Genomic DNA, 8,810 nt, shown 5'->3' on the forward strand with positions numbered 1-8,810 from the left:
ACTGCAAGATGGCCAACAATATAAGGCTTGGGCCTAGATTTTTGTTGTTGTTTTTGTTTATCTCTATCAGTTACTAAGTATTGAATACCCACTGAGCAAGCCCTCACCACTAAGTTCCATCTCCAGATTTTAAATTTTATTTTTTTTTTATTTTGAGACAGGTCTTCCTAAGTTGCCCGTGGGACCTGTTATTTTTGTTTTGTTTTAAAATATGGAATGCTGCCTGAATTTGCATGTCATCTTTGCACAGGGCCGTGCTAATCTTCTCTGTATCATTCTGATTTTAGTATATGTGCTGCCAAGGTGAGCACAAAAGACCTATTATTAATGGATGATCTCAGTTTCTCTCCACATGAACCTGTCTGCAGGAAGTCGAGGGCTTCCATGACATGGAATGGGCTTCCTTTAAAATAAGCAAGCCCAAACAGACAGACAGGGGCTCGGCTGGGGGGTGGGGAGGAGGAGGAGAAGGAAGCAGCTATTCTCTTTGGACCTAATTTTAGAAATTATACGCCATCATTCATGACACTTTTTCTTTTTCATGACACATTATTCTATTTGTTAAAAGCAAGTTACTAAATCCGGGCCACATTTAACCGGAGGACAAAGAGACTCTACTCTTTAAAATGAGAACTGTCAAGATCACCAGCTACATTTTTAAATGACTATGAGAGAGTATAGCAAGATTCCTAGGAAAAAGTAAATTTAAACAAAGTTCCCTGACTGGCAAATTAAAAGTAATAACAGTGAGGCTGGGAAGGTTGAATCATATTATTTGTCAGAAAGTATGATACCCCCATCAGAAAATGAACTCCAATTCCATTTGGCAAATGTAGCAGTGGGCAGAAATCAAATTAACAGATTTGTGGATGCTCTGCTACTGGGAGAGCATATATTAGTGAAAAGCAAAGGGGTTTAGTGCATTTTAATATGGGTTTTGTATTCATTCAAAGGTCTTATTTTCTTCATAGCTAAAGTTTCATACCTATTCTATAAAACCCACACCAAAGATTGTATACCTTCAACACTGAAAAGCACATTAGTAGTACAATTTCAAAGAGCTTGCAAGTAACATTGGCTGCAATGGAAATTGTCTTCTCATAAGCATCAGCATATCCACATATGATACTATGATTTATGGTGAAAATGTATAAAACTAAAGCATAAGTATATCAGAAAAGAAGCTTTTAAGTGACAAGTGATTCGATTTTTCTCTGAAGAGCAAAGCACATCTCAATGACTGGAAAAAAGAATGTTAGTAAAGTTTTGAGGGAGCCACTCTGTTGCAGTCACCAATAATCCTTCATACTATTAGCACACTTCTTTGTAATGATGTTTTGTCTCTTTCTTGTAGAGTATAATCATATTTAGGGCAGGAACTTTTTCTGTTTTACGAAATGCTTTCCTGAAAGGGCTTTCTAGCACTGTGCCTGGGAAACACTAGAATATGATATTGAGCTCAACATCATATGTTAAAATATAGACCCAGAGCCTTTTAAATAAAGAACTTGAAATATTTCTAGTTGTATATAAATCTGCTTTTGCAAGATTGACTACTAAATACTTATCTTTAATATATCACTTGCACATCCCATCTTCTTTGTTTATATTAATCATATTAATATTCCCTTCCCTAAAGGTTTGTTGTTTAAGGGAACCGATGTCTCACAGAAGTCATATACAAATAACATATAAGTAATGACATCCTAACATCTTTCTCTGGTCAGTTTCCAAAATAAGACGATTTTATCTAATTTTCTCAGTCATTGAGTTTTGTCTCACATTTCTTTTTTATTGTGACTTAGTTAAAAATTGCAACACTTCTTTTTAATGTTCATAATAAAGAAAGATCCTTTTATAGTTAAAATAACAAAAGTTTATATCCTGTTGGTACATCATTTTATGCATTCAACTCAAAGAACTGTACATTCAAAATAGACAAAGAACTGTACATTCAAAAAGGTATTCAAAATACCTTAAGTAAATTTTACATGAATTTTAAAAAGTACAAAAACAAAAGAGAAACAAACTCCAGAATTGCATCTGTTGAGCAAAAAGGCCATTGTCATATTCTAAATATGTTTTATCATGTAGATGTGTTAGATGTGTGTGTGTGTGTATGTGTATATATGTGTGTGTGTGTGTGTGTGTGTGTTTTGGTGTGTGTGTGTATGTGTGTGTGTGCGGTGCTGGGAATTGAACCCAGGGCCTTGCACATACAAAGCAAGTACTCTACCAATTGAGCTATATCCCCAGCCCAAAACTAGATATATTAATAAAAATGTAGCCTCTGAGCACACAGCCAGGCACATGGCAAATGATGGATTCAAGGCAGACATTATTATTTGTGCTGTGAAATTCACTAGAACACATATTTCTAGACAATTAAATGTTATATAAAATAGAGGGTCTCATATTTGATTTTTTATCCATGTATTTTCCCCTATGATGGCTTACATTTTCATTTAAACTCTTACTACAGAATTTAATATTCACAGAATGAAGATTTCTCAGCAATCTGATGTTTGGCACATAGTTTTCTTAACTGTTGTGGACATCAACCATTTATCTCAATTGTGAAATGTTTAAATTTAAATACATTTTAAATTAGATTTTGAGGCCTCAAGCCAGCATTAGTTGCTAATCATTTCATTCATTTGTTTAGATAGAATCAATTCTTGAAAAGTGCAATTGAGGTCTGAGAAGCAGATAGATCTTTATCTACTGAAGTGAACCATGTTCCTTCTCCTGCTCATGTGCTTAAGAGTGAAAAATTCCTAGTAAGAAGTTTGCCTTTGAAGAGGGAAATGAAGGACGCAAGACGCAGAACATCTTAGATAAAAGGTTCAGAGCTTTTGACACTTTATTTGAATATGGAAATTAGACCTTTACCTTTATACCAACCTTTGAATATTCTCATATAACACACTTCATTATGAGAATGAAGAAATTCAGAGTCAAGAGCTTTGGGGCTCATTCTTGGCTGTGTATTAGAATCATCTGGGAAACTTTACACACTTGTGATTTTTTATGTCCTCTTTCCAGAGATTCTGATTTAATTCACATGAGTTGTGGCTTGAACACTGGGATTATTACAATATCCTTGGGTAATTTTTTTAAATTTAATTTGATTTTTTTTTTTTTTGGCAAACTTGGGAATTGAACCCAGGGCCTCACACAGGCTAAGCAAATGCTCTCCCATTGAGTTATAGTTAACCATTTTTTTTTTCAAGTTTTACTTTGAGATAGGGTCTTACTAAATTGCCCTGGATGGCCTTGAATTTATGATCCCCTTGCCACAGCCTCCTGAGTAGCTGGGATTACAGACATGTGTCACTACGCCTGGCTTTGGGTGATTCTTAAATGTGGGAAAATTTGAAAAACACTGACCTAAAAAAAAAGGGAATAAAATGGAATTGAAGTAAATATTGCAAACTTTCCTTCCCAATACCTGATTTTGGATAAGAAAAGAATTTGTAAAATACCAGGATTCCCAAATCAATAGGTAACTGTAGTTTACACGTTTTGTTCCTTGAGTTTGTTTCTAAACATATAAATAAGAAAAATTATTATAAATATTTAAAAAGATGTTTCTTTTCACAATGAGCTTATTTCCAAAATAGACTATTAGTCTCCACTGTGATTAAGATTAGGCAATTTAAAGAACCATATTTCTCTGTCATAAAATGTGGACACCAGAGAGGAAGTTGTATTTAGATGTTTAACTTCATCTCTACCATCAAAGAACACAGTTCATGCAACTTTCAACTGTAAAAATTCTAATGTTCTTGACAACACACTAAATAATATAGTATAAAAGGATCTACTTATATTTAATTCTCCAATATGAGAAAAAAATTCTATTTTACAAGTTATATTTGTGGTTAAAAAATTTGATTGTGTGGGAAATCATTGCAGTTTTTGTCCTCTATACTCCTGATTCCTCTATTAAAGTCTATTAAAAAGAAAGAAAGTGATGTATAGTGTGCCCTCAAAGCTTTCAGAGTGAATAATATCCAGCTTTTCTGGTGCTAACATTGCCAAGTGATAATGGTAATGATGAATCCCTGTGCAGGCTCCCTTAGATATTAGGAAAATGATTTCTCTTAACCCATATTAGGTACTTAAGTTTTACAGCAGGTGCCTGTCTTTGAAAAATACACCTAAAATATTACTTCACTTAAATAACTATAGTTGTTTTGCAAAAAAGCATACCATGTCTGGGAATTACAAATCTAAACTGAAATACATAAATGTGTGCCTTGTGGGTCCAGTCTTTGGGAAAGGCAGGGAAATACTAACATGACTTACACTAGAGCTATATCTCAACTTTATGTGCACCTGATTTTGTAGCCATAGTAAATTTTTGAAAAATTTGTATCCAAATTACCAATAAAAAATAATCCCATACTCTGAGCTTCTCAATGATAGTCTTTGGGAAATTCAGACTGAAGTTGCAGTAATAAAAAAAAAAAGTTATTTGAAGAACAATGCCAACGTAAAATAAAGATTGTAATGTGTTCGCTATATCTAATAACTAGTAGCTCAATTTTGTTAATGTACCCAGTGAGGTATAAGCCACTTGGAGATCCTGTGTGGTGGCTGCTTTTATAATCTATTTACATGCTTTCCTTCCCTTCCCACCGAGGTGTGCCTTGTAAAGATTCTTAATGCCTTCACAATCAAAATACTATTATAAAGATCTAATTCTGCTTTTTCCTTCTCTTTTCCCATTCATTTTGTATGCTACTACCAGATTTCAAATCATATTAAACTATTCATTTAATTTATTCTTCTAAAAATACTTCCATTGACTATTTACCAAGTTTCAAACACTAGATGAAACACACAGGATATAATGGTGGAGAAAAGGGAGTTTAGATGGCCACTATCTGTATGTGCTCCCAAGTCCTTTACTCTGTGTGCCTATAGAAAGTGATCTCTGGTCTCCCTTCCTCTTCTTATTAGGAAGTTAATTCTACCACATCAGGGACCTACCATGATGATGTCATTAAGTAATCTTCCTTGCAAGTGTTATCTCCAAATATAGTCATGTTGGGAGTCAGGACTTCAACATATGACTTTCTGAAGGACAAAACCTCAGTTCATAACCCAGCTTGGTTAAGCGGTGAGTTCAGTCATCTCTCAGTATCTGTTGAGGATTGTTCCAGGGCCTTTCCCCATCATGGACACTCAAATCTATAGATAGATGCTCAAATACTTTTTAAAAATAGTGTAATATCTGCATATAATTTACAGGCGTGTATGCTTTAATTTTATTTATATTTCCCACTTAAATTTTTTTTTCATGACAGTAGGGTATATTTTGACATGTTTATACAAACATAGAATATATCTTATTTTAATTAGGATCTCAATCTTGTGGTTGTACCTGATATGGAGATTCATTATGGTACATGTATGTACACAGGAAAGTCGAGTCAGACTCATTCCAATGTCTTTCCTATTCCTATCCCCACTCCATTCCCTTAATTGCTTTTTGTGTAATCCTTTGAACTTCTGTTTTTCCCCTCTACCTCCACCCCTTATGGGTTAGCTTCTACATATCAGAGAAAACATTTAACCTTTGGTTTTCTGGGATTAGTTTATTCACTTTGCATGATATTTTCCAGATCTATTCATTTGTCGGTTAATATCATAAAGTCATTCTTTATTATGGCTGAGTAATATTCTATTGTGTATATATATGACATTTTTAATTTTGGGGGGTACTGAGGATTGAACCTAGGGTGTAATTAAGTGGTGGGTGCTCCACCAATGACTTACATCTCCATCCCTTTATTTTATTTTATTTTATTTTATTTTATTTTATTTTATTTTGGAGACAAAGTCTTCCTGAATTACTGAGGCTGGCTTCAAACAGGTGATCCTCCTGCCTCATCCTCTCCAGTATTTGGAATTACTGGCATGCACCACTGCACCTAGCCATCCTGTATACTTTAAATGATTTCTAGATTACTCACAATATCTAATACAATGGAAATGCTATATAAATAATTGTTATTCTCTATTGTTTGTGGAATAATGACAAGAAAAATATTCTCTATATGTCTAGTAAAGACACAATTAAAGGGTGGGGTTGTGCCTCAGCGGTAGAACACTCACCTAGCACGTGAGAGATGCTGGGTTTGATCCTCAGAACCACATAAAAATAAATAAGTGAAATATAGGTATTGTGTCCAACTACAACTAAAAAAATAGTTTAAAAAGACAATTAAAAATATTTTAGGGGGAATCCAACATGGCGGCCGGCGAGGAAGCAGCGTCTCCAACGTCTCCACTTTAACGGGATATGAAAGACTCATCGAAACAGCTGCAGCCTAGCTACGGAGGAACTTCTACCATAACTTCCTTAAGAGGAGAGCTGCCGTGAACTGGTAGGTTTACTCGAAGTGACAGGTTGCCCCAGAGAAGTGGATCTTGGAAGGCCACGCGGGCACAGAGGTCTAGTCCCCCAACCATCAGCCGCTCCGGCAGGCGGCTCCCCCTGGAGGCCTAGCTCTCGCCCTGGGAGAAGCGGCCCCACCCGCCCGCTTCCTAACCTGGCAGCCACAGCTACTCAGCGATAAAGGTGCCCACGTGGCGGGTGCAGAAGTTAAGTCCTGTAGACGCCAGCCACCTTTGCAACCCGCGGGATCCCTGGGCGGCTTGGCCCGCCCCGCCCGAACCGGCAATCCTCCGCCATACGGGCTCCCCCGGGAGGCCTAGCTCTCGCCCTGGGAGAAGCGGCCCCACCCGCCCGGTTCCTAACCAGGCAGCCACAGCTACTCGGCAATAAAGGTGCCCACGTGGCGAGTGCAGAAGTTAAGTCCTGTAGACGCCAGCCGCCTTTGCAACCCGCGGGAACCCTGAGCGGCTTAGCCCGCCCCGCCCGAACCGGCGGGTGCAGAAGTTAAGTCCTGCGGACGCCAACCGCCTTTGCAACCCGCGGGATCCCTGGGCGGCTTGGCCCGCCCCGCCCGAACCGGCAGTCCTCCGCCATACGGGCTCCCCCGGGAGGCCTAGCTCTCGCCCCGGGAGAAGCGGCCCCACCCGCCCGGTTTCTAACCAGGTGGCCTCAGCTACTTGGAGATAAACGTGCCCTCGTGGTGGGTGCAGAAGTTAAGTCCTGCAGACGCCAGCCACCTTTGCAACCCGCGGGATCCCTGAGTGGCTTGGCCCGCCCCGCCGGAACCGGCAGTCCTCCGACATACAGGCTCCCCCGGGAGGCCTAGCTCTCGCCCTGGGAAAAGCGGCCCCACCCGCCCGGTTCCTAACCAGGCAGCCACAGCTACTCGGCAATAAAGGTGCCCACGTGGCGGGTGCAGAAGTTAAGTCCTGCAGACGCCAGCCACCTTTGCAACCCGCGGGATCCCTGGGCGGCTTGGCCCGCCCCGCCCGAACCGGCAGTCCTCCGCCATACGGGCTCCCCCGGGAGGCCTAGCTTTCGCCCCGGGAGAAGCGGCCCCACCCGCCCAGTTTCTAACCAGGTGGCCTCAGCTACTTGGAGATAAAGGTGCCCTCCTGGTGGGTGCAGAAGTTAAGTCCTGCAGACGCCAGCCACCTTTGCAACCCGCGGGATCCCGGAGCGGCTTGGCCCGCCCCGCCTGAACCGGCAGTCCTCCGCCATCCGGGCTCCCCCGGGAGGCCCAGCTCTCGCCCTGGGAGAAGCGGCCCCACCCGCCCGGGTCCCAACCACGCGACCGCAGCTACTCGGCGATAAAGGTGCCCCCGCAGCGGGTGCAGGAGTTAAGTCCTGCTGATACCAGCCGCGTTTGCAAGCCGCCGGCACCCAGTGCGGCTTGGCCCACCCCGCCTGAACCGGCAGTCGGCCTCCACCATCCGGGCTCCCCCGGGAGGCCTAGCTCTCGCTCCGGGAGCAGCCCCCTGCAAGTTAGGGGAACCTTTGACCCATCGGGAGGTTAGGCCCAGCAACCTGCGGAGTGATAGAGGTGCCCCTCGTACCTGCTGGGTAGGCGGACCTTTGACCGACCAGCAGAGCAGACCTAGGGCCTCCCAGCATGGTAGACGGATCACACCAATTGGAGGAGGATCACAGCCACTACATGCCCTGCAAGGGTGATTATTCAACTATACAAGAGCAATATAAATAAATAGAGGGAAAATTTCAAAACACAACAGTTTCACCAAGCAGAAAGAAACGCCAGCAGTATGAAAAGACAAGGAAAGAAAGGACCACAGGCAATGCAGGTCAACTCAACTTTAGAAGAGGTAATAGGTGCAACAGATGGAATGTCAGATAGAGAGATCAGGATATACATGCTTCAGATGATCTGGAGTCTCAAGGAAGACATGAGACAGCAAAATCAGATAATGAAAGATCACATTGACAAACAAATCCAGGAAGTAAAAGATCAATTTCACAGGGAGATAGAGGAAATAAAAAACAAACAAATAGAAATACTAGAATTGCAGGAAAAAATAAACCAACTTAAAAACTCAATTGAGAATACTACCAGCAGAGTAGATCACTTAGAAGAGAGAACATCAGACAATGAAGACAAAGTATTTCAACTGGAAAAGAACATAGACAGCTCAGCAAGTCTGCTAAGAAACCATGAACAGAACATCCAAGAAATATGGGACAATATCAAAAGACCAAATTTAAGAGTCATTGGGATACAGGAAGGCACAGAGCTCCAAACCAGAGGAATACACAGCCTATTCAATGAAATAATACGAGAAAACTTCCCAGACTTGAAGAATGAGACAGAATCCCAAATCCTAGAAGCCTACAGGACGCCGAATGTACAAAACCATAAGAGATCCACACCTAGACACATTATAGT

At 40.9% G+C, this 8,810-nt stretch overlaps 1 non-coding gene across 1 annotated transcript; it reads right to left on the reverse strand.

Moving 5' to 3' along the window:
• Positions 1-205: 205 nt before the first annotated feature.
• LOC113180650 (U6 spliceosomal RNA) lies at positions 206-311 on the reverse strand. Its single transcript, XR_003300495.1, has one exon. It is a non-coding gene; the product is annotated as a U6 spliceosomal RNA (small nuclear RNA).
• Between the last annotated feature and the right edge of the window lie 8,499 nt (positions 312-8,810).

This window comes from Urocitellus parryii, chromosome 12 (genome assembly GCF_045843805.1).
Source record: "Urocitellus parryii isolate mUroPar1 chromosome 12, mUroPar1.hap1, whole genome shotgun sequence".
NCBI lineage: Eukaryota > Metazoa > Chordata > Mammalia > Rodentia > Sciuridae > Urocitellus > Urocitellus parryii.